The sequence below is a fragment of the Hypanus sabinus genome, chromosome 15 (genome assembly GCF_030144855.1).
Source record: "Hypanus sabinus isolate sHypSab1 chromosome 15, sHypSab1.hap1, whole genome shotgun sequence".
Classification (NCBI taxonomy): Eukaryota; Metazoa; Chordata; class Chondrichthyes; order Myliobatiformes; family Dasyatidae; genus Hypanus; species Hypanus sabinus.
This window is the reverse complement of record NC_082720.1, coordinates 77,710,393-77,733,796: the sequence shown is the minus strand read 5'-3', so window position 1 is coordinate 77,733,796 and position 23,404 is coordinate 77,710,393. Positions and strand designations below refer to the sequence as shown.

At 41.8% G+C, this 23,404-nt stretch overlaps 1 protein-coding gene across 4 annotated transcripts in view; it reads right to left on the bottom strand.

The window, feature by feature from the left end:
* LOC132405612 (protein Shroom1-like) overlaps positions 1–16,465 on the bottom strand; it is an 81,153-nt gene extending 64,688 nt beyond the window's left edge. For 2 of the 4 annotated variants that reach the window (XM_059990552.1, XM_059990556.1), the window contains exon 1: positions 14,960–15,753. The gene's annotated coding sequence lies outside the window, so the exon portion shown is untranslated. Of the gene's footprint in view, positions 1–14,959; positions 15,754–16,388 lie in introns of those variants that run through there. The other 2 variants (XM_059990555.1, XM_059990554.1) reach the window with 2 other exon arrangements.
* Between the last annotated feature and the right edge of the window lie 6,939 nt (positions 16,466–23,404).

Genomic DNA, 23,404 nt, shown 5'->3' with positions numbered 1-23,404 from the left:
CTCTCTATCAAATTACTTCATTTCATTGGATATTCAAAGAGCAGACTAAAACACATTTATATCTTAAATTAACAATGTCAAATCTGAAATACACTAAAGATTAGCTTTATTTGTCACTTGTGCATCAATCAAATCATGCATTTAGAAGCGTCGTTTGCGTCAAAACATCAAATCAGCGAGGGTTGTGCTGGGGAACCCACAATGGTCAGCATGGTTCTGGCAACAACATAGCATGCCCACGACACATTAACCTAACTCGTACGTCTTTAGAATGTGGGAGAAAACTGGAGCACCCAGCGGAAACCCACCTGGTCACGGGGAGAACGTACGAACTCCCTACAGGTAGTGGTGGGAATTGAACCTGAACCTGACAGCAGGCGTGGCAAAGCAATTGCGCTAACTGCTACGCTACTATGCTGCCCCCACTCGAGTTTCATTGCAACACATGTTGACCAGCACAAGTATGACATTTAGCTTGGTTACATGCTCCAAGCCTCAAGCTATAACTAAACGTGATCTTTAATGGGATCGGAGAAAGCTTGATACCCTCTCACCAAAGGGGAGGACTGGTTTCACTCACATTGCACTCCAACCACCACCGAGGTGTTGCCGCTACCTTTTTCTGTTAGCTACCTTCCCTTATTTTATTCTACTGTTTCCAACAGTATTCTTAGTAACCATTCCCCGAACAGGTATCATTTCCCTGGGTGCCTGCTTGCTAAGATTGAGCTCAATACTCCTGGGTGAGTCGTGGAGAAATCAGCCTGTAGTTCGATCGGTGATCGATTCCTCTCACCTCTTGCCCCAGAGTTTGGACATCTGCTGAGCACGAGATCAGGTTCAGGTGTGACGACCACAACCACAGCAAACACATGCTGGAGTATGGAAGAACAATCTGCTGGAGGAACTCAGCAGACAATGAGGAGTGGGGGAAACAATTGTAATGTGTAGGGTTGAGAGCCTGCACCATGGTTAAGACCAGAGAGGGGAGACGGCCGGTATAATAGAAGGGTGGAGTGATGAGACAGGGGCCAGTGGGTGGTGGGCTGATGAGGGAAGGATGGCGGGTAGATCAAGGACAGTAGGGGAGGGGGCGGAGTGGAGCTGGATGAATAACAGGAGGAGCCAGGTTGGGGTACGGGAGGGGTGATAAGCAGAGATACAGTAGTTAATGGTGCTGGAACCTAATAGGCAGGGTGATACTGGGAACCACAGGGAGAGAGGTGAAAGATGGATGCTACAAGAACCAAGTTGGGAGGCATGGGGGGTGGGGGTGAAATGTGTGGATAGAAAGTGGATGGAACCAGGAGGTGAAGGGGTATAAGAAAGTGTGTTGAGGGGTAGGTACAAGATATGAGACAGGAATTGAAAGACTGAAGGGAGAGAGGATTATCTGAAATTGGAACACTCAAATGTTTATACCATTGGGTTAAAGACTACTCAGGTGGTACATGACGCATTGCTCCTCTAGTCTGTATCGGGATTCAGCCTGCCAGTGGAGATGGCTGAGGGTGGACAGATCCGTGTGGGATTGGGAGGGGGAAATTGCAATTATATGCAGCAGTGAGCTTGGGCTGGCATTGCAAAATAGCCTGCAAACTCTCCCCCACCATAATTTCACACAAGGTGAATAGCTAATTGGGAACGACATAGATATTAATCAACATAGTAAAAAAATGATAATCCAGCAGTCTCTGCACTTTGACTAGCATAAAGCACCGTGATAAGCGCAACGCTTTTCAGAACAGGTGACACAGGTTCAACTCCCATACGGAATATGTATGTTCTCCCCATGACCGCGTGGGTTTCCTCCAGGGGCTGAGTTTTCTCCCACAGTCCAAAATCATACCAGTTAGTAGGTTGATTAGTTATTTTAAATTGTCCTGTGATTAGGCTAGGATGAAATTGGGAGATTGCTGAGCAGCTTGGCTCAAAGGGCCGGGAAGGCCTATTCCATGCTGTACTTCAGTAGATAAATATTCATCAGACCAGTGATCATTATTTCTATTCTATCCCCAAGGCTTTTTAAATTCACTTTTTATTAAGACAGTAAAATTGACATTGAACCAGGTGAGTTTAGAGGAGGCATATTGAACAGGACCCTGGTGACTTTATCAGTGTTGGAAAGGAGGTCCTGATGAATTTAGCAGGAGTGGAAGGAACAGAGCCCTGGGTGAATTGTTCGTGAGCAAAAGGAAACATCAGTCAGTGTACCAGATGCCAATACATCAGGATTTTTGAACAACTGGATCACAGTGTATCAGAATTTTACTCCACTAATTAAACTCCTTTCTGGTGTGTAAAAAAATACATCCTGCAGAGTAAAACAAGACTGAAGTTTCTTCTTGCCAAGAGAGCTATGGGAGTATGTTTACCAGACAACGAACAGTGATTGAAGAAGGTTACTTTGTCCTTTTCTCAAGGGCAAGTTCCATAATTGATGGTCTTGCAACTGACACCGCATCCTGTAAAATGAATAGAAAATACTAACAAACATAAACGTAATCAAGTTCCATTGCTTGACAGATCATGTATTTGGACAGTGTAATACATTTGTGGCTTTAATCTATGGTTATTTCATTATTAGTGCTAATCCAATTGGAAGCTTGAAGCCTATAGGTTCACTTTCGGGGACTCTACAACTCACGTTCTCAGTGTTATTAATTTACTTTCTTTTTTATTATTTGCATGACTTGTCTTCTTTTGCACATTGGTTATTTGTCTGTCTTTGTTATTTATAGTTCTTTTCAGAAACTCTAATGTATTTCTTTCTTCCTGTAAACGCGTGCAAGGAAATGAATCTCAAGGTGACATATACATACTTTGATAATAAAAGTACTTTGAACAAAATGCAAACATCCATTCAGATAAGGTGCAAAGAATAAACACGGCAATCTTCTCATCCTGACAATAGCTGACACTGACGTCTTGCTTTCATTGAGAGCCATGATCCTCACAGCTGATCGTGAAAGTAAAGTAGGCTGATTAATTTGTGAAGGGCAAGAGTTACAGAAGAAAAAAATAAATGCCAACATGCAGAAATAAAAGTATACTTGAATTCTCAATTCCAGTTCTCCTCCTACATCTAAGCTTATGAAGAGTTAATTGAAAACCTGCCCTTTGTTATCCTAATTTGCTTGGTATTTTAATACTTTGAAATGCTTTTTAACACTGGATGAACTCAGCACCATATGTGCCAAGGGAAAAGGGTTATATTCTATTCTATTCGAAGGCAATCTCAGTAAAATGATGCCATTGTTTTACTAAAGCTGCTATGGGCTAAGTAGTTGGATGGAATGTTGTCACTAGTGTATAATAAATGACTTGGCAACTGTATAACACATGGCTCCAGGGACAATTCGAACATTCCAGCAGTGCAAGCCACGTTGTCATTGTAATCCTTTTTGTTGCAGTCAGGAAATAAATTAAAGTATGGCATGGGTTTGGAAAGACTCTCTTGAAAACAGATGCAAGCAGAATTGAAAATTACCTTCTTTTCATGACTTGAATCCACTTGCTTCTATTTCGTTTTTTTTATTAAAGGTATAAAGCTTTATCTGAGAAGGACAAAATTTACACATCCTACTCATTTGCTGATATTACTCTGGTGATTTTAAATTGCTGAAACTACACGTATTTTTCTTCAAGGGAAATAGACAGAAATTTTATTTTTTTGTTTTTTAGAGATACAGCGTGGTAACAAGCCCTGACGGCCCAATGGGCCACACTGTCCATTTACATCCAGATGACCAATTAGCCTAATAACCCATTTGTCTTTTGAATGTGGGAGGAGACCAGAGCTCCTGAAATAAACCTACATGGTCACAGGGAGAACTTAAAAACTCTTTACAAACATTGGCAGAATTGAACCCAGGTACTGATGCTGTAATAGCTTTACCTAACCACTATGCTTCCACATCTTGCAAAAAAATAGCATTAATGTGTCTAAAATCCTGGATAAGCAGGGATGGATTTATGTTACAGTCATTGGCTCCTTCTATGTCATCATTATTCCTGCTTATAGCAAAAGCTTGTTTTTTTTTAGGTAAACTCCCTGCAATAAAATCAACATCTGCAAACAAATCAAGGTAAGGTTCTTAACACAACCAGCTTCCTTTGTGTCTTAGATCAAGAATCAGGACCACAAATCATGCCAACATCAATCTATTTTGATTTGCTGGGATCTTGTGTCCCTCCGTTTAAGCTGGAGCGTCGTGCAGAATCACCAGTATGAGGGCAGGATACAAAGAGTAAGATCAAAGATTTGCAACCTCTTGAGTTTGGAAAGCTGCAAGGTAAATAGGTTATGAAGATAGGTTGAGCGAGCTAAGACTCTTTGGAGCAAAGGAGGATGAGAAGTGGCTTGACAGAGCTGTACAAGGTGACAGCCAGAGACTTTCTCCCAGGGCAGTGATAGCTAATACCAGAGGGTATAATTTTCTGCTGATTGGAGGGATGTATGTCAGAAGTAAGGTTTTTTCTAAAAACACAGTTAGTGGTGAATGTATGGATCACCCTATCAGGGTTGGTGGTAGAGGAAGATACATTAAGGGCATTTAAGAAACTCTCAGACAGGCACCTAGATGAAAAAAAATGGAGGGCTATGAGGTGGGAAGGGCTTGATTGATCTTAGATTAGGTTAAAAGGTTGGCACAACATCAAAGGCTAAGTACTGAGCTGTTGTGTTCTATGTTCTGTGCATCTAAAATGAATTCAGCAACTAGGATAAATACTGAAATCATTCATCTGATTAAAGAATCTACAAAAAGTATAAGCTTAAAATTAGAGCTGGGCCAGTAAAGAGTGAAAATATGCAACTCATTTTTCCCCAAAATAAATTGAGTGTGTATGGAACTGAAATTTGAAAGTCTGTTGGGGCACAACTTTTGCTTGCTGGGAGGGCCGGACTGACAATTCGGTTCGCTCACACCATTCATGGAAGCAAATCTCACAGCAAATCTCTCATGGCCACGTGCAATGCTAGGCCTTTAATACAATGGTCAACTCTGAAAACGATCTAAGCAATTGACTTTGTACATTGTGAAAAATGTTAGCCTGGCCTACAGTACTCACACCCCACTAAAAATAGCAAAAAGCAACTTGTGTAACCATCTAGCAAACGATCTAGTCTTATGTGACCTCATCTAGAAAGTGTTTGGCTAGCCTACATCCAAGTAGGCAGGAATATCATAGAACTTGTGCCCTTGATGGAAATTTACATTGAACGGTTCCACAATAACATTTATAATTACCAAGTCCTGATTTTGAGTGTGATCATAATGAGCGATATAGTTTTCCATTCTGTCCTGCCTCGCTCATACACTAAATTAAGCGAAACGTAAAATAAGTGGAAATGCTGGAAAATCCGGGAAAGGGTGCAGCTGTTGTGCAGGGAGGAAGGAAGGAATTATTGTTAAAAGTCAAAGGTGTCAGAATAGGAGGAACTAGAAAGGGAATCTGAAATGTCTGGAAACCTGTGAGATTAGGTAACATCCACAGAGCACGAGACAACAGATAATCCCCATGTTGTTTATCTCCTGCTGCCCCCAACCCACAATCCTCTCTGATATTGCCCAACCCCTCAAATACCCTCAGCATTTTATCTCTTTATATCAGATCTGGCCAATAGTGGTACAAACCATAAGGGCTGATTATTTGAAATCTGTATGTAGTTTAACAATTAAGTCCCTACATAAACTCCAGGAAACAAACTTCATCATCTGACTAGGCACACTATAATTCTCTGAACTGTACCTGAAGGCAATGTAGAACACCTCTGTGTTGATTTAATGCCTGAGAGATCTATCAACTGTAAATCTGAAGTGAGATGGGTATATCTCCTAATGCTTGACTCACTTCAGGACAGGTGAGAGGATTACTGGGCACAAGTTCTGATGGATAGGCTCTACCCTAAAGCTTCACTCACAAAATGCTGGTTGAACACAGCAGGCTAGGCAGCGTCTATAGGAAGAAGTACAATTGACGTTTCAGGCAAAGGACCTTTGTCAGGGTCTCGGCCTGAAACATCGACTGCACTTCTTCCTATAGATGCTGCCTGGCCTGCTGCGTTCCACCAGAATTTGTGTGTATTGTTTGAATTTCCAGCATCTGCAGATGTCCTCGTGTTTACCCTAAAGCTTGTACAAACATGCTAGATGAACTCAGCAGGTCGGGGACCCCAGCCCCCTCCATCTTCAGTCCTGACGAAGGGTCTCGGCCCGAAACGTTGACAACTCATTGCAACGGATGCTGCCCGACCTGCTGAGTTCATCCAGCTTGTTTGTACGTGTTGATTTGACCACAGCATCTGCAGTGTACTCTGTGTTTACCCTAAAGCTTGGTTGTGTTTATGGATGCAAACAGCAGCCACGGTGATCTTTCTGTGCTATAGGTGGACATTATCAACGTAAAATCTAATAGATGTTGATTTTAGTCTTCCTCAAGAGGAACAAGAACTTGTAAGATCTAGGTAAGCTCTGCTTTGACACTTCAATTTCACTTTCCTTGCTGTATGGTACACTTAATGCAGGCACCCAATGTTGTTATAACCGTAATAACTATAACTGTATTATCTCAGAGAGATCCACTGCAGAACAAAGGCAGGCCAGGAACCTCCACCTTGTCACAACATTACATTATCACTTTCTGAATGTTACCAATTAAAAAGAGCTGTAACTCTGTACAGTCAGCCATCCTCATCCGCAGGTTCTGCATGTGCGGATTCAACCACCGGCGGATCGGGATAACACGGAAGTTCTCTCTCCAGCACTCGTTGTGTGAGCATTGTTTGCCTCGCGTCTCACATACAGACTTTTTTTTCTTGTCATTATTCCCTAAACAATACAGTGTAACAACTATTTACATAGCATTTACATTGTATTAGGTATTATAAGTAATCTAGAGATGATTTAAAGTATACGGGAGGATGCGCGTAGGTTACATGCAAATACTATGCCATTTTATATAAGGGACTTGAGCATCCGCGTTTTTTGGTATCCGCGGGGGGTTCCGGAGGGCCAACTGTAATTTAGTTACTTCAGAATTCTCAAATCCCGTGGCTCAATTCCACCCCAGTAGCAGAAACATTAGTTAGCAAAATCAAAAAAAACATTGTACCATCTCATTTGGCTTTGAACTAAATTTTTTTTTCAGCAACTCCATCAATTCCTGAAGCATTTGATCGCTGGATTTCTTTTGCTGCGGAAGGCTTCTAATTATACTTTTAGCAGGGGCTTCACAACACATCGTTTCAAGGTCATATCTTCTTTTCAATGATATTTACAGCAAAGAAGAAAATGTTAAGCTCAAGCCTTTCTTTTATCATGGCCACTGTTACTCATCTTGTTCTACTTGCTCATACAGTTATTAGATATCTCTTCCATTCAATTTGATTTTAGTTTGGTAAAAGATACTCCCTGGTCCTGCCCGATGTGTACATTCATCCCGGTTTAGGGAGAATTTGCCACATCGTTGATTTGTTACCTTCTGAACAAACAAACGGAGATCCAGTATTACCTGTTGTTAGTTTTTTTTTATTTGCCTGCTAATCCTGAACACATTTGCCAACCATAACCCTAGCAATGGAAAAATGGCACCTTCAAAAAATCAAACAACTACAGCAGGATAATCTGCAATACCTTCGGGGGTCATTATGTTCAGATCAGAAATAACATTACTACACATCAGATCTTCATTACTTTCTCCAATCCTGTTTATAACATATAACCATATAACAATCACAGCACAGAAACAGGCCATCTCGGCCCTCCTAGTCCGTGCCGAACTCTTAATCTCACTTAGTCCCACCTACCCGCACTCAGCCCATAACCCTCCACTCCTTTCCTGTCCATATACCTATCCAATTTTACCTTAAATGACACAACTGAACTGGCCTCTACTACTTCTACAGGAAGCTCATTCCACACAGCTATCACTCTCTGAGTAAAGAAATACCCCCTCGTGTTTCCCTTAAACTTCTGCCCCCTAACTCTCAAATCATGTCCTCTCGTTTGAATCTCCCCTACTCTCAATGGAAACAGCCTGCCCACGTCAACTCTATCTATCCCTCTCAAAATTTTAAATACCTCAATCAAATCCCCCCCTCAACCTTCTACACTCCAATGAATAGAGACCTAACTTGTTCAACCTTTCTCTGTAACTTAAGTGCTGAAACCCAGGTAACATCCTAGTAAATCGTCTCTGCACTCTCTCTAATTTATTGATATCTTTCCTATAATTCGGTGACCAGAACTGTACACAATATTCCAAATTTGGCCTTACCAATGCCTTGTACAATTTTAACATTACATCCCAACTTCTGTACTCAATGCTTTGATTTATAAAGGCCAGCGTTCCAAAAGCCTTCTTCACCACCCTATCTACATGAGACTCCACCTTCAGGGAACTATGCACTGTTATTCCTAGATCTCTCTGTTCCACTGCATTCCTCAATGCCCTACCATTTGCCCTGTATGTTCTATTTGGATTATTCCTGCCAAAATGTTTGTTTTTAAGTAGGCTTTCTTTATACTGTCACTCCATTTAGTTCTCTTACCCCACAGTGAAAACAAAGTAGTTAGTATCTGATCACAAGAAATTCTGCAGATACTAGACATCCAGAGTAACACGCACAAAATGCACAGCATCTATGGAAAGGGGTAAACAGTTGACATTTCAGACTGACACCCTTCATCAGGACTGGAAAGGAATGTGGAAGAAGCCTGAAGAAGAAGGTAGGGTGAGGCGGCAAATGAGTACAGGCTAGAAGGTGATAGGTGAAGCCACAAACATGAGATAAACTGCAGATGCCGGACACACACAAAATGCTGGAGGAACACAGCAGGCCAGACAGCATCTATAGAAAAGGGTACAGTTGATGATTCAGGACTGTTAAAAAAAAAGATGAGAAGTCAGAGTAAGAAGGTGTGGGGAGGGGAGGACGAAGTTCAAGGTGGTAGGTGATAGGTGAAACCAGAAGTAGGTGAAGGGAGGAGTAAATAGCTGCGAAGTTGATTGGTGAAAGAGATATAGGGATGGAGAAGGGGGAATTTGAAAGGAGAGGACAGAAGACAATGGGAATAAAGGGAAGGGGGAGGAGCACCAGTGGGAAGTAAAGGGCAAGTAAGGAGATGAGCTGAGAGAAGGAGATGGAAAAGGGGTATGGTGAAGGGGGGATAATTACAGAAAGTTTGAGAAATCGATGAAGCCAGGTGAGTTGTTTATTTAACATCTGATAGTTTTTCTCTCTATTCACCATCTATCTTACAGGCATTTATCTTTTACAGGCATTCAGTCTTCATGTCTGTTGCTGTAAACTTAGCTGATTTTTTAAAATTCTCCTTTCGGGCCTCATTATCTTATGGTCATTTCTTGTTTTTACTTATTGCTTTCCATAGTCCTTGTATTTTCATCATTCCTTGCCTCTTCTCTATTGATAGTGCTCTTAAATCCGAGGGAATAGCAGTAGTAGTGCAATCACTTGAGTCGAGTATAATGTTCTGCAAAGAGTTTATTCCCTTACTGGAGAATGCCAGTGCATGACCTTGTTAAAATGGGGAGGCTAATAGACCGTCAGCCACCCCATGGTCCTTCACACACCAGGGTAAGGGTCCAGTGCCATGGAGTGCAAGGTGACTGGGGGCCTTTCATTGCTGTTTCTGTACCTTCAATGCCATTGTGATGTGCCACCATCTTCTCCCAGATCCATTACTGAGGTTTTGGCAAGTCCAAGGGAATTATGAGAGGACCCATTTTCTTAAGGACATAAGTTCCTTGTTCCTGTTCCACCACTCAATATATTATTGGCTGATGTGATGCATCATCCATTTTCCTGGCTAATCTCCTCTACTTGGATACAACATACTGTGGATACAATAGCATCTTTTAACAGCCTCTTAGATAGGTACATGGGGCTTAGAAAAATAGAGGGCTATGCGTCAGGGAAATTCTAGGCAGCTTCTAGAGTAGGTCACAAAGTCAGCACAACATTGTGGGCCGAAGGGCCTGTTATGTACTGCAGATTTCTATGTTCTATGTTCTATTCCTCATTGATCCCATTCTTGGATTTACTCTGTGCACCTGTAACACTTGGACGTACAGAATGCTAAAGACAAACAAATCCTCATGTAATTTCTCCCCCGTCTCAACTGTAAATGGTTAACTCCTCATGTTCCAGGCTTTCTAAGTAAAGGAAGCAATCCCATCCTCCAATCTGACAATCTTTCGCAAAGACATCAGTCAGATTATGGCGTTCCAAATTCAGATTCAAGTGAATATTAAAAGATAATAAAAACAGAAAATGCTGGAAATACTCAGCAGGTCATGCCACATCTGTGGGAAGAGAAACAGTTAACACTTCAAGTTGAAGATGTTAAACAATTCTAGGGCATAATTCAAAGAAGAATTTCCTAACTACCTACCCCATCATCCCTTATTCGTCTCACACACACACACACACACACACACACACACACACACACACACACACACACACACACACACACACACACACACACACACACACACACACACACACACACACACACACACACACACACACACACACACACACACACACCAGGCCAGGCCAGGCCAAGCCAGGCAGCATCTATAAGGAGAAGCACTGTCAACATTTTGGGCCGAGACCCTTTGTCATGACTAACTGAAAGGAAAGGTACTAAGAGATTTGAAAGTAGTGGAGGGAGGCGGAAATGCGAAATGATAGGAGAAGACCGGAGGGGGTGGGATGAAGCTAAGAGCTGGAAAGGTGATGGCGAAAGTGATACAGAGCTGCAGAAGGGAAAGGATCATGGGGTGGGAAGCCTCGGGAGAAAGAAAGGGGGAGGGGGGAGCACCAGAGGGAGATGGAGAACAGGCAGAGTGATGGGCAGAAAGAGAGAAAAAAAACAAACAACTAAATATTGCCAGGGACGGGGTAAGAAGGGGAGGAGGGGCATTAATGGAAGTTAGATAAGTCAATGTTCATGCCATCAGGTTGAAGGTTACCCAGCCAGTATATAAGGTGTTGTTCCTCCAACCTGAGTTTGGATTCATTTTGACAGCAGAGGAGGCCATGGATAGACATATCAGAATAGGAATGGGACTTGGAATTAAAATGTGTGGCCACTGGGAGATCCTGCTTTCTCTGGCGGACCGAGCAACGGTCAGTGCAACGGTCTCCCAGTTTGCGTCGGATCTCACCAATATTTAAAAGGCCGCACTGGGAGCACCGGACGCAGTATACCACACCAGCTGACTCACAGGTGAAGTGTCACCTCACCTGGAAGGACTGTCTGGGCCCCTGAATGGTGGTGAGGGAGGAAGTGTAAGGGCAGGTGTAGCACTTGTTCCGCTTACAAGGATAAGTGCCAGGAGGGAGATCGGTGGGAAGGGATGGGGAGGACGAGTGGACAAGGGAGTCGCGTAGGGAGCAATCCCTGTGGAAAGCAGAAAGAGGGGGGAGAGAAAGATGTGCTTGGTAGTGGGATCCCATTGGAGGTGGCGGAAGTTATGAAGAATTATACGTTGGACCTGGAGGCTGGTGGGGTGGCAGATGAGGACAAGGGTAACCCTATCCCGAGTGGGGTGGCGGGCGGTTGGGGTGAGGGCAGATGTGCGGAAAATGGGAGAGATGCATTTGAGATGGTGGAAGAAGGGAAGCCCCTTCATTTAAAAAAGGAAGACATCTCCTTCTTCCTGGAATGAAAAGCCTCATCCTGAGAGCAGATGCGGCAGAGACGGAGGAATTGTGAGAAGGAGATAGCATTTTTGCAAGAGACAGAGTGGGAAGAGGAATAGTCCAGTCAAAGTCGAAACCTTGATGTTCACAGATTGGTGTCTAATTTGCTAAATACAGGGTGGTATGGTAGCATAGTGGTAAGTGTAACACTATTGCAATGCCAGCAACTCAGGTTCAATTCCTGCCACTGTCTGTAAAGTGTTTGTACATTCTCTCCATGACCATGCCCGCTTCCTCAGGTTACATGGGTATAATTGCGCAGAGTAAATTAATTGTGCCACAAGGGCCTGATACCATGCTGTACCTCAAAATAAAAATAAATAAATAACAGCATATTGAAATAATTGGTCGGATATGGCCCGTCTGAGGAACTGAAAGGAGTGTTTAATGAAAGTTCATTCATTATTTTCTTTCTGCCACTAACAATGGCAGCAAGAGAAAACTTAACAACATACAAACTATTTGTAAATTACAAGCAGAATATGCATCAGTGGTTTCTACCTGGAACAGAGAACCAGCATAGGCTCTTTGGAAGAAATGATAGCCAAAGTCTCATGGTTAATGTGTTTAAGTTCCACTTGAAGCACTAGAGCCGAAGTTCATGAGGGAATAATCCACTTGAGTGAAGGAATTGAAATGGCTATCAATGTTTGCTTTTAACAGCGAGTCTGGTTGTGCAGCAAATGGTGTAGAACTGTCGATGGAAGCAAAGTCACAAAGGTTTTGGCAGATTAAATGACTGTGCAAAACTACGACTGATGTAATTTTGAGAAAATGAGATGTCTATTTTAAAAAACTACATTCTCCGAAAGGAAGGAAGCTAGGAACTGTGAAGGAACTAAGCAATTTAAAGATCCAAGCACAAAAAGGTTGGAGAAAAAGATACAAATGATCAACTTAAAACATGATAAGGACACATTTTATCAACAACATTGAAATATAAATGGATAGCAGTTATTTTTATTTTAAAACCTTGGTCACATCCCAGCATATGGGACTTTGAGCAGGTGCAGTATTGACTCAGGATGAAAGCAGTGCCGAAAGGGTTAAATAATAAGACCGGGTTACAAAGACTGGATTTATATTCCCTTGAATACAAGAGATTAAGGCATGGCCTAATGAATCATTTAAGATGATTGAAATGAGAAGTAATTCCCTCTGACGAGGAGGGTAAAATAAAACCGAGAAAACCCCAGATGCTGGAAAACTAAACTAGAAAATGCTGGAAATATTCAAAGGGTCAGGCCGCATCTGTGTGAAGAGAAACAGAGCTGACTTCCAATGTTGAAGACCTGCTTAGCTTGCAGAATTTCTGCTTACTGTGATGTCAGTAGATACCTCTGCGCACAATGCAATGCAGATCTGCCGCCTACTACCTAGAAGTTATAGAAAGGCTTGGTTGATCATTTTTAAATTAAGCAAGATTTTATACCTTGTGGTGACCTGAGTTAAGATACTGATCAAATCATGGTCTAATTAAACGATCCTATTCTTGCCACACAGTACAAAGTACTAAGTTTAATGTGGGATCAACAGGCCTCATTGACACTTTCCTCTCAGGCAGTCATAAAACTCTAAGTTGGCTTCAAATGTGCAGCAGAGTGTTGCCATGTTCAAGTCATTTGCTTCTTATGGGAGGTTGCTGTGCACATGGTGACTGCAGCGTTTCCCACATTTAGACAGGGATAAAATCCAGGGAGTCAAACAATGTTCCAAGAGACTAAAGGTGTTTTCCCTATACTAGGCAAGTATAACACCAGAGGTCATCGGGGCGGAATGATGCCATTGGGCCAATTGCGAGTTCTCTGCCATTTGACCACGGCTGATTTATTTTCACTCTCGACCTCATGCTGCCTCACTCTGTGCTATGGAAACTGCCCTGCAACAGACAGGAAGGCTCCGCAATGGGTAGTCAAAACCACCCAACATATCACCAGCACCAGCCTACCTGCCAACCCACCATCAGGGACATATATACAGAAAGAGCTGGAAAAGGATCACCATAAAGTAACATCATAATGGATCACCCCCCCCCACCCCCACCACCACCCCGGACTGTTTGACCCACTCCCATTAGGGAGGAGGCGAGCAGCATCCTCACCAGGACCACAGACTCAAACAGTTACTTTCCCAGAGCAGTCAGGTTGATCAACACTTCCAGCCACTTCCACACCCCCAACTACCACTACTTAATTTCCTGTCAGAGCCACCTTTTGCACAGACGCTCCTGCGCCTCACGTCTCTTTGTGTACATGCAATGTACCTTCTGTATACTTATTATGTTTTTATTATTGTGTTCTTCATTTTAATTGTTTTTTGTGCTGCATCGGATCCACAGTAACAACTATTTTGTTCTCCTTTACACTTTTGTACTGGAAATGACATTAAACAACCTTAATTTCTCCTGCCTTCTCCCCATGACCTTTGACGCCCTGACTAATCAAGAACCTATCAACATCCGCTTTAAATTCTCCCACTGACCAGGCCGTCTGTGGCAATGTATCCCACAGAGTCACCACCCAAAGCTAAAGAAATTCCTCCTCATCTCGGTTCTGAAGGGACTTCCTTCCTTCTGCGGCTATTTCTTGTGTTCCGCGACTCACCTGCTGTTGCAAACAGACTCTCCGTGTCCACTCCATCTAGGCATTTCAATATTACCATACATAGGTTTCCAACAACTAAGATTCACAAACTTGCTTCAATGCTTGTGAGACCAGTGAAAAGCAAGCAACCAAACTCATCGGTATTGCATGTAATCTTAAACACAAAACCCGTCACTTTACCCAAATAACTCTTGCAACAAAGTACATTATGTGCCAAGCTAGATCTGAGGAGGCGAGGAAATACTGAGAATGCCAAGATCAGTTCTCTGTAAAGTTATCTCACTTTCTCAATCCACCTGCCGAGTTTTTCCAGCATGCTGCGGTTCTTCCCCCACAGGTAGCAACACTCCGTGTACTAGAGCTGTTAAACAACATCGCCACGGCCAGGGAACCACAGAGGGGCACTGCCACTTACTGCCGACTCTAAGCCCTTCGACTTGGGCTTAGATTTGTCGAGTACAGAACAAGCAGAAAACCAAAGTTTATCCCGCATTCCTCTGCGGAACATTCAGCCGCAATTCAATACACTGAAACCATGAAACCTGACCACCGGACAAAGAGAACAAGCCAAGAGATATGAAGCTGCCATATCTTTTAACGAGATGTTTGCTGTACTCACATATACCAGCTTGTCGGGATGGTCCGCGGGAAATGAGAAGTCTATTCGACAATGAAAGCGGAAGAAACCGAGGATCGTTCAACAGAGTGTCCGGTTAATGATTCACCAGGTTGGACATCGGCGATGCCTGTTGAAGGTATTCAGAATTCACTTGGACCCATCCCGCACCTAAATGAAAATTACCTTCTAGGGAAAGGACCGCGTCTTCACATCATACGTGTTCTGCTGCGCGCTGGAGTCGCCTCAATACCATTACAGGTGTCCAGTGCAAAGGTAACTTGATAAGTCTTTCTTGACGCCTGTCTGTCTTCTCTTTATGGAGGTTATAAAACAATGAAATATCTTAAGAAAATTCTGCATCAAATAATTTCGAGCAACCTCGGATTAAACTGGCACTTTTTGCAAGAATCAGGAAGATTTGCTCGGCTGTATGCCGACTCCAATTTCCCATCACGTCCCCGCTCCAAGCCTCGACTTCCTTAGTGTTCAACTAACTTTTGATTCAGCCCCGAGCTGAATAAGCCCTGCATTCAAAAGTAGGCAGCCGCACGCTGTGCGAACAACAATTTCTCCTCCATCTCGACCTCCCGCGAACGGCCCCTGTACCTCCAGCGAGGGAAGCAGCTTCTCACTCTACAGCAAGGCTGTCCAACCTTTTTGAGGGGGTGTGTCAAAATTGACTATAAAAAAAATCGCGTGCCATGGTAAATTTGTGCAGAGATTATAATTGATTAATGAATTAGTAACAGCAATATGGATTTTCTTTAAGGAAAAAGGTCGAGTCCCGGTCCTTAGTTATGCGTATTCATTGTTTTTCCTGTTAATAACAGTGTAACAGAAACGGACTGAAATAGATTTGTGTGTGATTCTCTGAAATAAATAAAGCATTTTAGAAAAGCTGTTCAAATTATTATTCTTTTAAAAAGACAATTGAAAAATAATTTCATTTTACTGTAAATGGTATTTTATTGTACCTCATATATAACATAAGAATGGTGAATGTGAAATTATACGCTTTGTTGCATGTTCATAAAAGATCATTGAAAGGAAAACAGATACACATTACTCTTGGTAGGACTTTTGTTGCTGTAGTAATGATGGCAAATATTTTATATCTGGTTCGTATTTGGTTGTTCTGAGAACTATACGCACAACAGTAGCTTCATCAATAAGTCTGCTCCTCAAATTTGGATGGCAAGGTGGAGGCACGGCTCCTTCCCTCCGCCAGCCTGCAGGTCACCCTAGACAAGATGTAGCATCTGCATAGCCCTCCGCCTCCCCACTCCCCCGGGACCAGGTTCACGTGAAGCCATGGGAGCAGGTGGTGGATGGTTGTATGAGTGACTGGTATATATCACAAGTCCTAGTTATATGACTATTGATGCCAGTCAGACAATTTCTGAAGAGTATTGATAAAGGCTGGAATTACCTGTTTTGTAAAGACACTTTCCAGAAGGCAATGGTAGAGCACTTACGTAGAAAAATATGCCTAGAACAATCATGATCCTTGACCATGATCGTCTGTGTCATATGACACGGCACGTGATCATGGTGACTCCTAAAATTACACTTGACAAGTTCGTCACTGAAAACAATGACTCACATGAATTGCCATTGCAACATTGTTCAGTCTTTAAGGTTTCAGGAATGGTATTACCGAGTTTCAGAACCTTATAGTGACTGCTTTGATCCAGTCACTAACCAATCTCTTTCAATATTTTCTAGTTCAGCTCTTCAGTCAACAAATGTTTGCCTCCAAGCTGAGCTGCTGTGTAACCCAATCAATTGCATTCCAAAATGATCCAAATGAATCCAATAAAACAGGGGCTCCCAACTATTTTTATGCCAATCAGCCTTATCATTAACTGAGGGGTCCATGGACCCCAGGTTGTCAATCCCTGCACAACACACTTCCCAATTCAATTTATCTAATGTTATGCTGTCTGTAAATTTTATGAACTTCGCAGTTTCTTCAAATGACCTGAACTTAGTGACTCTTAAAGAAAAGTGAACCAATGGTGATCAAAAATTGCATTGGAAGCTCAGAATGTTTTTCTTTTCAGAAACTTGATATCTGTCATCTGTCTTTTTGGTTTTGGGAAATAGTTAGAAGTGTCATTTGCAGCATCAACTTTAAATACTTCCAGTTTGATTCCAAAGGCTTTTATATTATGAAGCATAACATCAATTGATTTTCCAGATATCTGTAATTTGATGCTCAAGCCATTTAAATGTGAGGAGAAATCTGCAAAAAACATCAAACTACAAATCCACATATAATTATTTACAAAAAAACAAAATGAATTTTATCCATGCGCTCAGCAAACCTTTGAAAGGACACAACCTCTATTAAGTCAATGACAACACGTAAGTACATAAGTAATCCTGCGTACACTGAATTCATCTTGCTCAGAAAATTCTGAAAGTGTTTTTTTCAAAGCACACCTAGAAATAAATTAGTTACCTTAATAACAATTTTTATCACTTCATGTTTCTTAAGGCCAGCTTTTGCACACAAAGCCTCCTCATGGACTATAAAATGAAAGCCTATCGGTGGATGTCCGACATACTTTGCAACCAGATTAACAAAATCTGCCTCTTTACCAATCATACTTTGTGCACCATCAGTCACCATGGTAACTATTTTTAAAAGATTAACTTGTCATCATGTGTTCTTGCAAACATCTAGCTGGCGCCAAGCCGGCATAAAATGTTTCCCATGAAAACACCTCACTGCTCTGTTCATTTGACAATAAAGATAATCATTATGTATCTTTTTATTATGGGTGGGATTTAAAGAATTGAGGGTCAGCACTGCATGACACGTGCCAACAAAATTTTTGCGTGTACCATCTCAGGCACGCATGCCCTGTTTGCCATCCTGCTCTAGAATTTCATGCCAATTTAACCATTCGCCCATGTGAGACCATTTGTCACCCAATCCCTTTCTTTGCAGTTTTTCTGCTTCTTCACTCACTTTGGATCACCTTGTATAACATGAAGGTGAAGATTTTTTTGTCCCTTCCATCTTCTCAACATTGGTAAAATAAGAAACAAATGGAATTTTATGGTTGACAACTGGTAATGTTCTTATAACATCTTACTAAATCTCATGAAGTAATCATTTTAATTATTTATTGAAAAGTTCAAACCATTTTGAACTAAAATGAATGCAATCCAATAAATGGAAACATTGGAGATGGCAGATGATGGGATCTAAAACAACATAAAAAACAAACAGCTGGAAGAACTCAACAGGTCAAATGTAGGCAAAGGGAGATTTCAAAATCTTTTTTACATAAAACACATAGAAAACCTATAGTACAATACAGGCCCTTCAGCCCACAAAGTTGTACCGAACATGTCCCTACCTTAGAAATTACTAGGCTTACCTATAGCCCTCTATTTTTCTGAACTCCATGTACCTATCCAGAAGTCTCTGAAAAGACCGTATCATATCTGCCTCCACCACCATTGCTGGCGGCCCATTCCACGCACTCACCACTCTCTGAGTAAAAAACTTACCCTTGACATCATCTCTGAACCTATTGCCCAGCACCTTAAACCTGTGTCCTCTTGTGGCAACTATTTCAGCCCTGGGAAAAAGCTTCTGACTATCCACATGATCAATGCCTCTCATCATCTCATACACCTCTATCAGGTCACCTCTCATCCTCCGTCACTCCAAGATTAGGCTGCCCAGATTCTGTTTTGGCCCACAAAGTTGCTCCAACTGTTTGTTTTTGATTTTGGTTAGCATCTGCCTGTCTTGAAGAACCAAGCAAGATGATTGTCACAAGCCTGGGTGAAGATATGGAGATCCCGAGATGCCCTGTATTCAAGATCCTCCTCTCAGCTACTCTGGTTTGCTGTCCGGATTTACTCCCATTGCCTTCGTATCTCCTGAGGCTGCCCACAAGGCAGTGGGGCACCAGAGCGTGTCCACACACCGGTGGGCCTGCATGCTACGTGTGCAGTGGCCAGGCCTCTTCCCCCTCCTCAGTAGTTCAGCCTGAGTCTGAAAGGAGTTCCGTTTCCATGTGTTGCCAGCAAGGAGGCACTACACGAGGCTTGCCGTTGGAGGGGCTATGTACTGGCAGGGACAGACTTACACAATCATCTCTCCTTTTCGCAAGACTGCTAGCCAGCAGTGGAAGCTGAAAGTGAGATTGACAAGCACTACCCACTACACTACTGCACTAGATATGTCACAATAACCATTTTAACAGCAACAAAAATCACTACTTGGGATAAGCAGTACAAAACTACAAAATAGAGCACCTATTTATAAAGATGTCCACTTTCCGATGAGGCTATTTCTAATACAGTATAGTGGAAAAAAGTTCTACACTGTACTAGGTCATTTCACACTACCAATGCAAAAGACAGTATTATCTGGAAATATTAAGGGGCATCTTTCTCTGTAAATATTTCAAGAGGTGAAATAACAATTCCTTACTTATTAATTTGAATCAAATGAAATGTTTTAAAAGAGTGATGGGGGAAGTTAACTAGAATCAAAGAACTAAATGCAGGAAGCTCCAAGCTAGAAGAAAGTTAAAATTAATCTGGCAGTTAGTCATTGGACCTATCAAACTGCTCCAGATTCCAGTGTCTGCAGTCTCTACTGTCTCAATCAAACTACAGATTGGAATGACTAACTACTGCAAAGGGATTTCTTGTAATCTTTTCACTTTACAGTGGGACCAGAGAAATATGATTATTACTCCTGTGTCTGTCAGATTCACGCAATGATTCACGCAATGGTCTTATGATGAAAAGCCCTTTTCTGTCTTTGGTTCCTTTTGTTGATAGGTTTGATGTTTCCCCTAATTGGAAGTATTGTAGTATTACTGCTATAGGTAATAAAGACTGGTTTTATCTTTTAGAATACACAGGTTATCAGATGGAAGTGTCCATCCTGGTAACTTAGGGTGATGTTGCATTGATGTCTGATGACCCACTGGTCCTTCCTCCACCTCTATAACCCAGCTCCCTGCTACCCCAGAATGCCAATCTCCAGAAGGATCATCTGAGAGTGGGGTCAGACTTTTTTTTTTAAAGTCCTTGACAGATCAAGAAATGAAATGATGCAGATTGAGGCCAGAACTTATAAACCTGTGACTTCCTGACTTTGGGTGCACTAATGCAGATATTAAAGATGTCGATATATGGATACAGATTAGAGACATTGGATAGTGGGGCGGTTTTCCTGTCTTGAAGCAGATGATAACCTCTGTCCTCCCCACCTCTTTTATACCCCATCTCCCATTTAAGGAAGTCATCCCCAGGTTTGGAGACATAAGCTAGACTGCAGATGCTGGGAATCTGGAGCAACACACACAATGCTAGAGGAACTCAACAGGTCAGGCAGTATCTATAACAGTCAATACTTTGAGCCAATGTCTCAGTCCTAATAAAAGATCATAGATACTGCCTCTCCCGCAGTCTGTGTGTGTTGCTCTACTCGATGCTCGCTCTGTGTTGAGATCCTACAATGATGAAGGCATGATTTGAACAAACCCATTATTTGAACTACCTCATTGTTTTCACACTGCATATTTAATTTAATTTTTTTTATACACAGTGGACTCCAGTTAATTGGGCTATTGATTAATCAGGGCAGCCCCATATTTGGGATAACTCTTAAAGGACAAAGACTAATCAAGAAAATAGTCAGGATTCCCTTCATTTATTTGGGTCAGGAGACTGGTGCCAAACATTTTCTCACTAGTGTCAGTTGTGTACACTTGTGTAGCCATTAAGCACTACACCATCTTTAAATAGTGTGTGTTTGCGTTCAAGAAGCAGTGATTTTTGTCACTGATAGTTGACAAGAAATAAGGTGCAAGATAATTGAAAACTGTTTCGCTCACTGTGGATTCAAGCATTCAGCCTTGGAGATGCCATGAACAGCTGAGAGTGAAAATGAAACAATTCCAGTTCTTCAGCAAGTTAGGTACTACAAAGAATTTGAAGGCATCAACAATCATCATGAATGTTACAATGAAAAAGATGATTTGGAGGATGCAACAGTTTCTAACTATTGTGACCATTAGACGCTACACCTTGCTTAGAGTGAACAGATTTTAATATGTCATTTGTGTATGCTTGCGATATGTTATTCATTTGGCCTGACCGAAGCCAAATCAAAAAGCAGTGATATTTGACACTAATTCATGTAGGAAGACAATGAAGGCAGTCCATTATCTGCGCTAGGTGTCTGTGCTGATTTTGTTTATTTACAGTCAATCAAAAGAACATGGCAGTGTACTCTGGATAAATTCTTCCATCGATGACTATTAGAAACGCACAGTTTCATAGAAACATAGAAAATAGGTGCAGGAGTAGGCCATTCGGCCCTTTGAGCCTGCACCTCCATTCAGTATGATCATGGCTGATCATCCAACTCAGAACCCTGTACCTGCTTTCTCTCCATACCCCCTGATCCCTTTAGCCACAAGGGCCATATCTAATTTCCTCTTAAATATAGCCAATGAACTGGCCTCAACGTTTCCTGTGGCAGAGAATTCCAATTATACTGTAGTAATATTTGTAATGTTCCAATCTGTTCTGTATTTCTTTTAAATACATAATTTGTTACTCTGTTAAATGGTAGTTTGTTTTTTTTAAACTATTTCCAAGAAACTTCAGCTAATTGGGGCAGCCACTTAATTGGGCCAAAATTTACTGGTCCTGATGTGTCCCGATTAACTGGGATCCACTGTATATTTCTTATTGTAATTTATAGTTTTATGTATTGCACTGTGCTGGTGCCACAAAACAACAAATTTCATGAAAGATGTCAGTGATATTAAAATTGATTCTAATCACTTTTGAAATGGGATAGAAATATTTTTGGCAAAAGGTTTCTTCATGATTTGTTATAATATTTCAGATGTTATTCTTGAGGAACAAACTCAAGAAGAACATTCAAGCAGGATTACTGATGCACCAGAAGCACCAGTTAGATCTAATAACCCTGAACTTACCAGAGAGAGAGGAACAAGTTTTGAATCAGGAGGTGTAGTTACTAGAAAAATTCAAATGCAGGCTTTCATTTTTTAAGCTACTTTGGTAATCATTCCTAGTTAACAGTTAAGTAACAAATTATATCAGATCTCAAAGTAGGTACTTTACCGGATCGTTTTCTTTCCCTTTGTCAGTCTTTGATTTTTAAATTATGGTGAAAGATGATTAAGTTCTTCAAGGATAATCAAAATTGCTCCATACTGAATTACACTCGAATAGCGGCAGGTGTCCATTACCCACTACAGTCCTTTACAAGCGGCAGTGTTGATGGAACCCAGTATCCTTTCAATTTAATGAGACACCTGCACCAGCTTGAATTCTGATCAGCTCTACTGACTCTTTTCAAGCACCACACTGCTGTCACCTCAGTATTCACAGACACAACCAAAGGCCCCACCGTGGCTTTTATAATGCAATGAAATATTCAATGTACTAAACATTAAGGCTCTACTTGGAAAAATTACAAGGACTCGGCATATTTTTAAACCAACAATAACAACAATGAAACCAGTTTTGTATACTTCTCCTCTTCATTTGCACTAACATATGTCTCCTGCCATACAAAAGCAGTTAGGCATATGGACTTGAATATAGTATTTTAAGGATGTCACTGTTTTATTGCCTACTACATGTATTGTGATCTTCATCACTTAAATGGTTCAGACAAGATTATGTCGAGTATTTCACTCCAGGAGCACATGAAACCCAAGTGACTCTTTGTCAATTAAACCAAAACAGCAGTAGCTCACAGGTAACACTAGACAAAGTGCAGGTCAGGCAGCATCTACGGAAATGAATAAACAATCGACATTTTGGGCCGAGACCTTTCTTCGGCACTGAAAAAGAAGGGGAAAGACAACAGAATAAAAAGGTGGGGGGGAGGGGATGGGAAGAAGGATAGCTGGAGGGTGATAGGTGAAGCCAAGTGAATAAGAAAGGTAAAGGGCTGGCAAGGAAGGAATCTGATAGGAGAGAAGAGTGGACCGTAGGGGAAAGGGAAGGAGGAGGGGCACCTGGGGTGGGGTGTAATAGACTGTTGATAAGAGGTAAAGGGCCAGAATGGGGAATAGAAGGGTGGGGAGCAAGAGAATTGTTTTTCCCAAAAGGAGATATTGATGTTCATGCCATCAGGTTGGAGGCTACCCTGATGGAATATACATTGTTACTCCTCCATTCTGAGGGTGGACTCACCATGTCCCAATACGAGGCCATGGACCGACATGTCTGAATGGGAATGGGAATGAAAATCAGAACGTTTGGCCACAGGAAAGTTACGCTTTTGCTGGATAGAGCGGAGGAGCTCAACAAAGGGGTCACCAATTTATGACAGGTCTCTGCAACGTAGAGGAGGCCACATTGGGAGCACTGGACACAACAGGCAACCCCAGCAGATTTACAGGTGAAGTGTTGTCT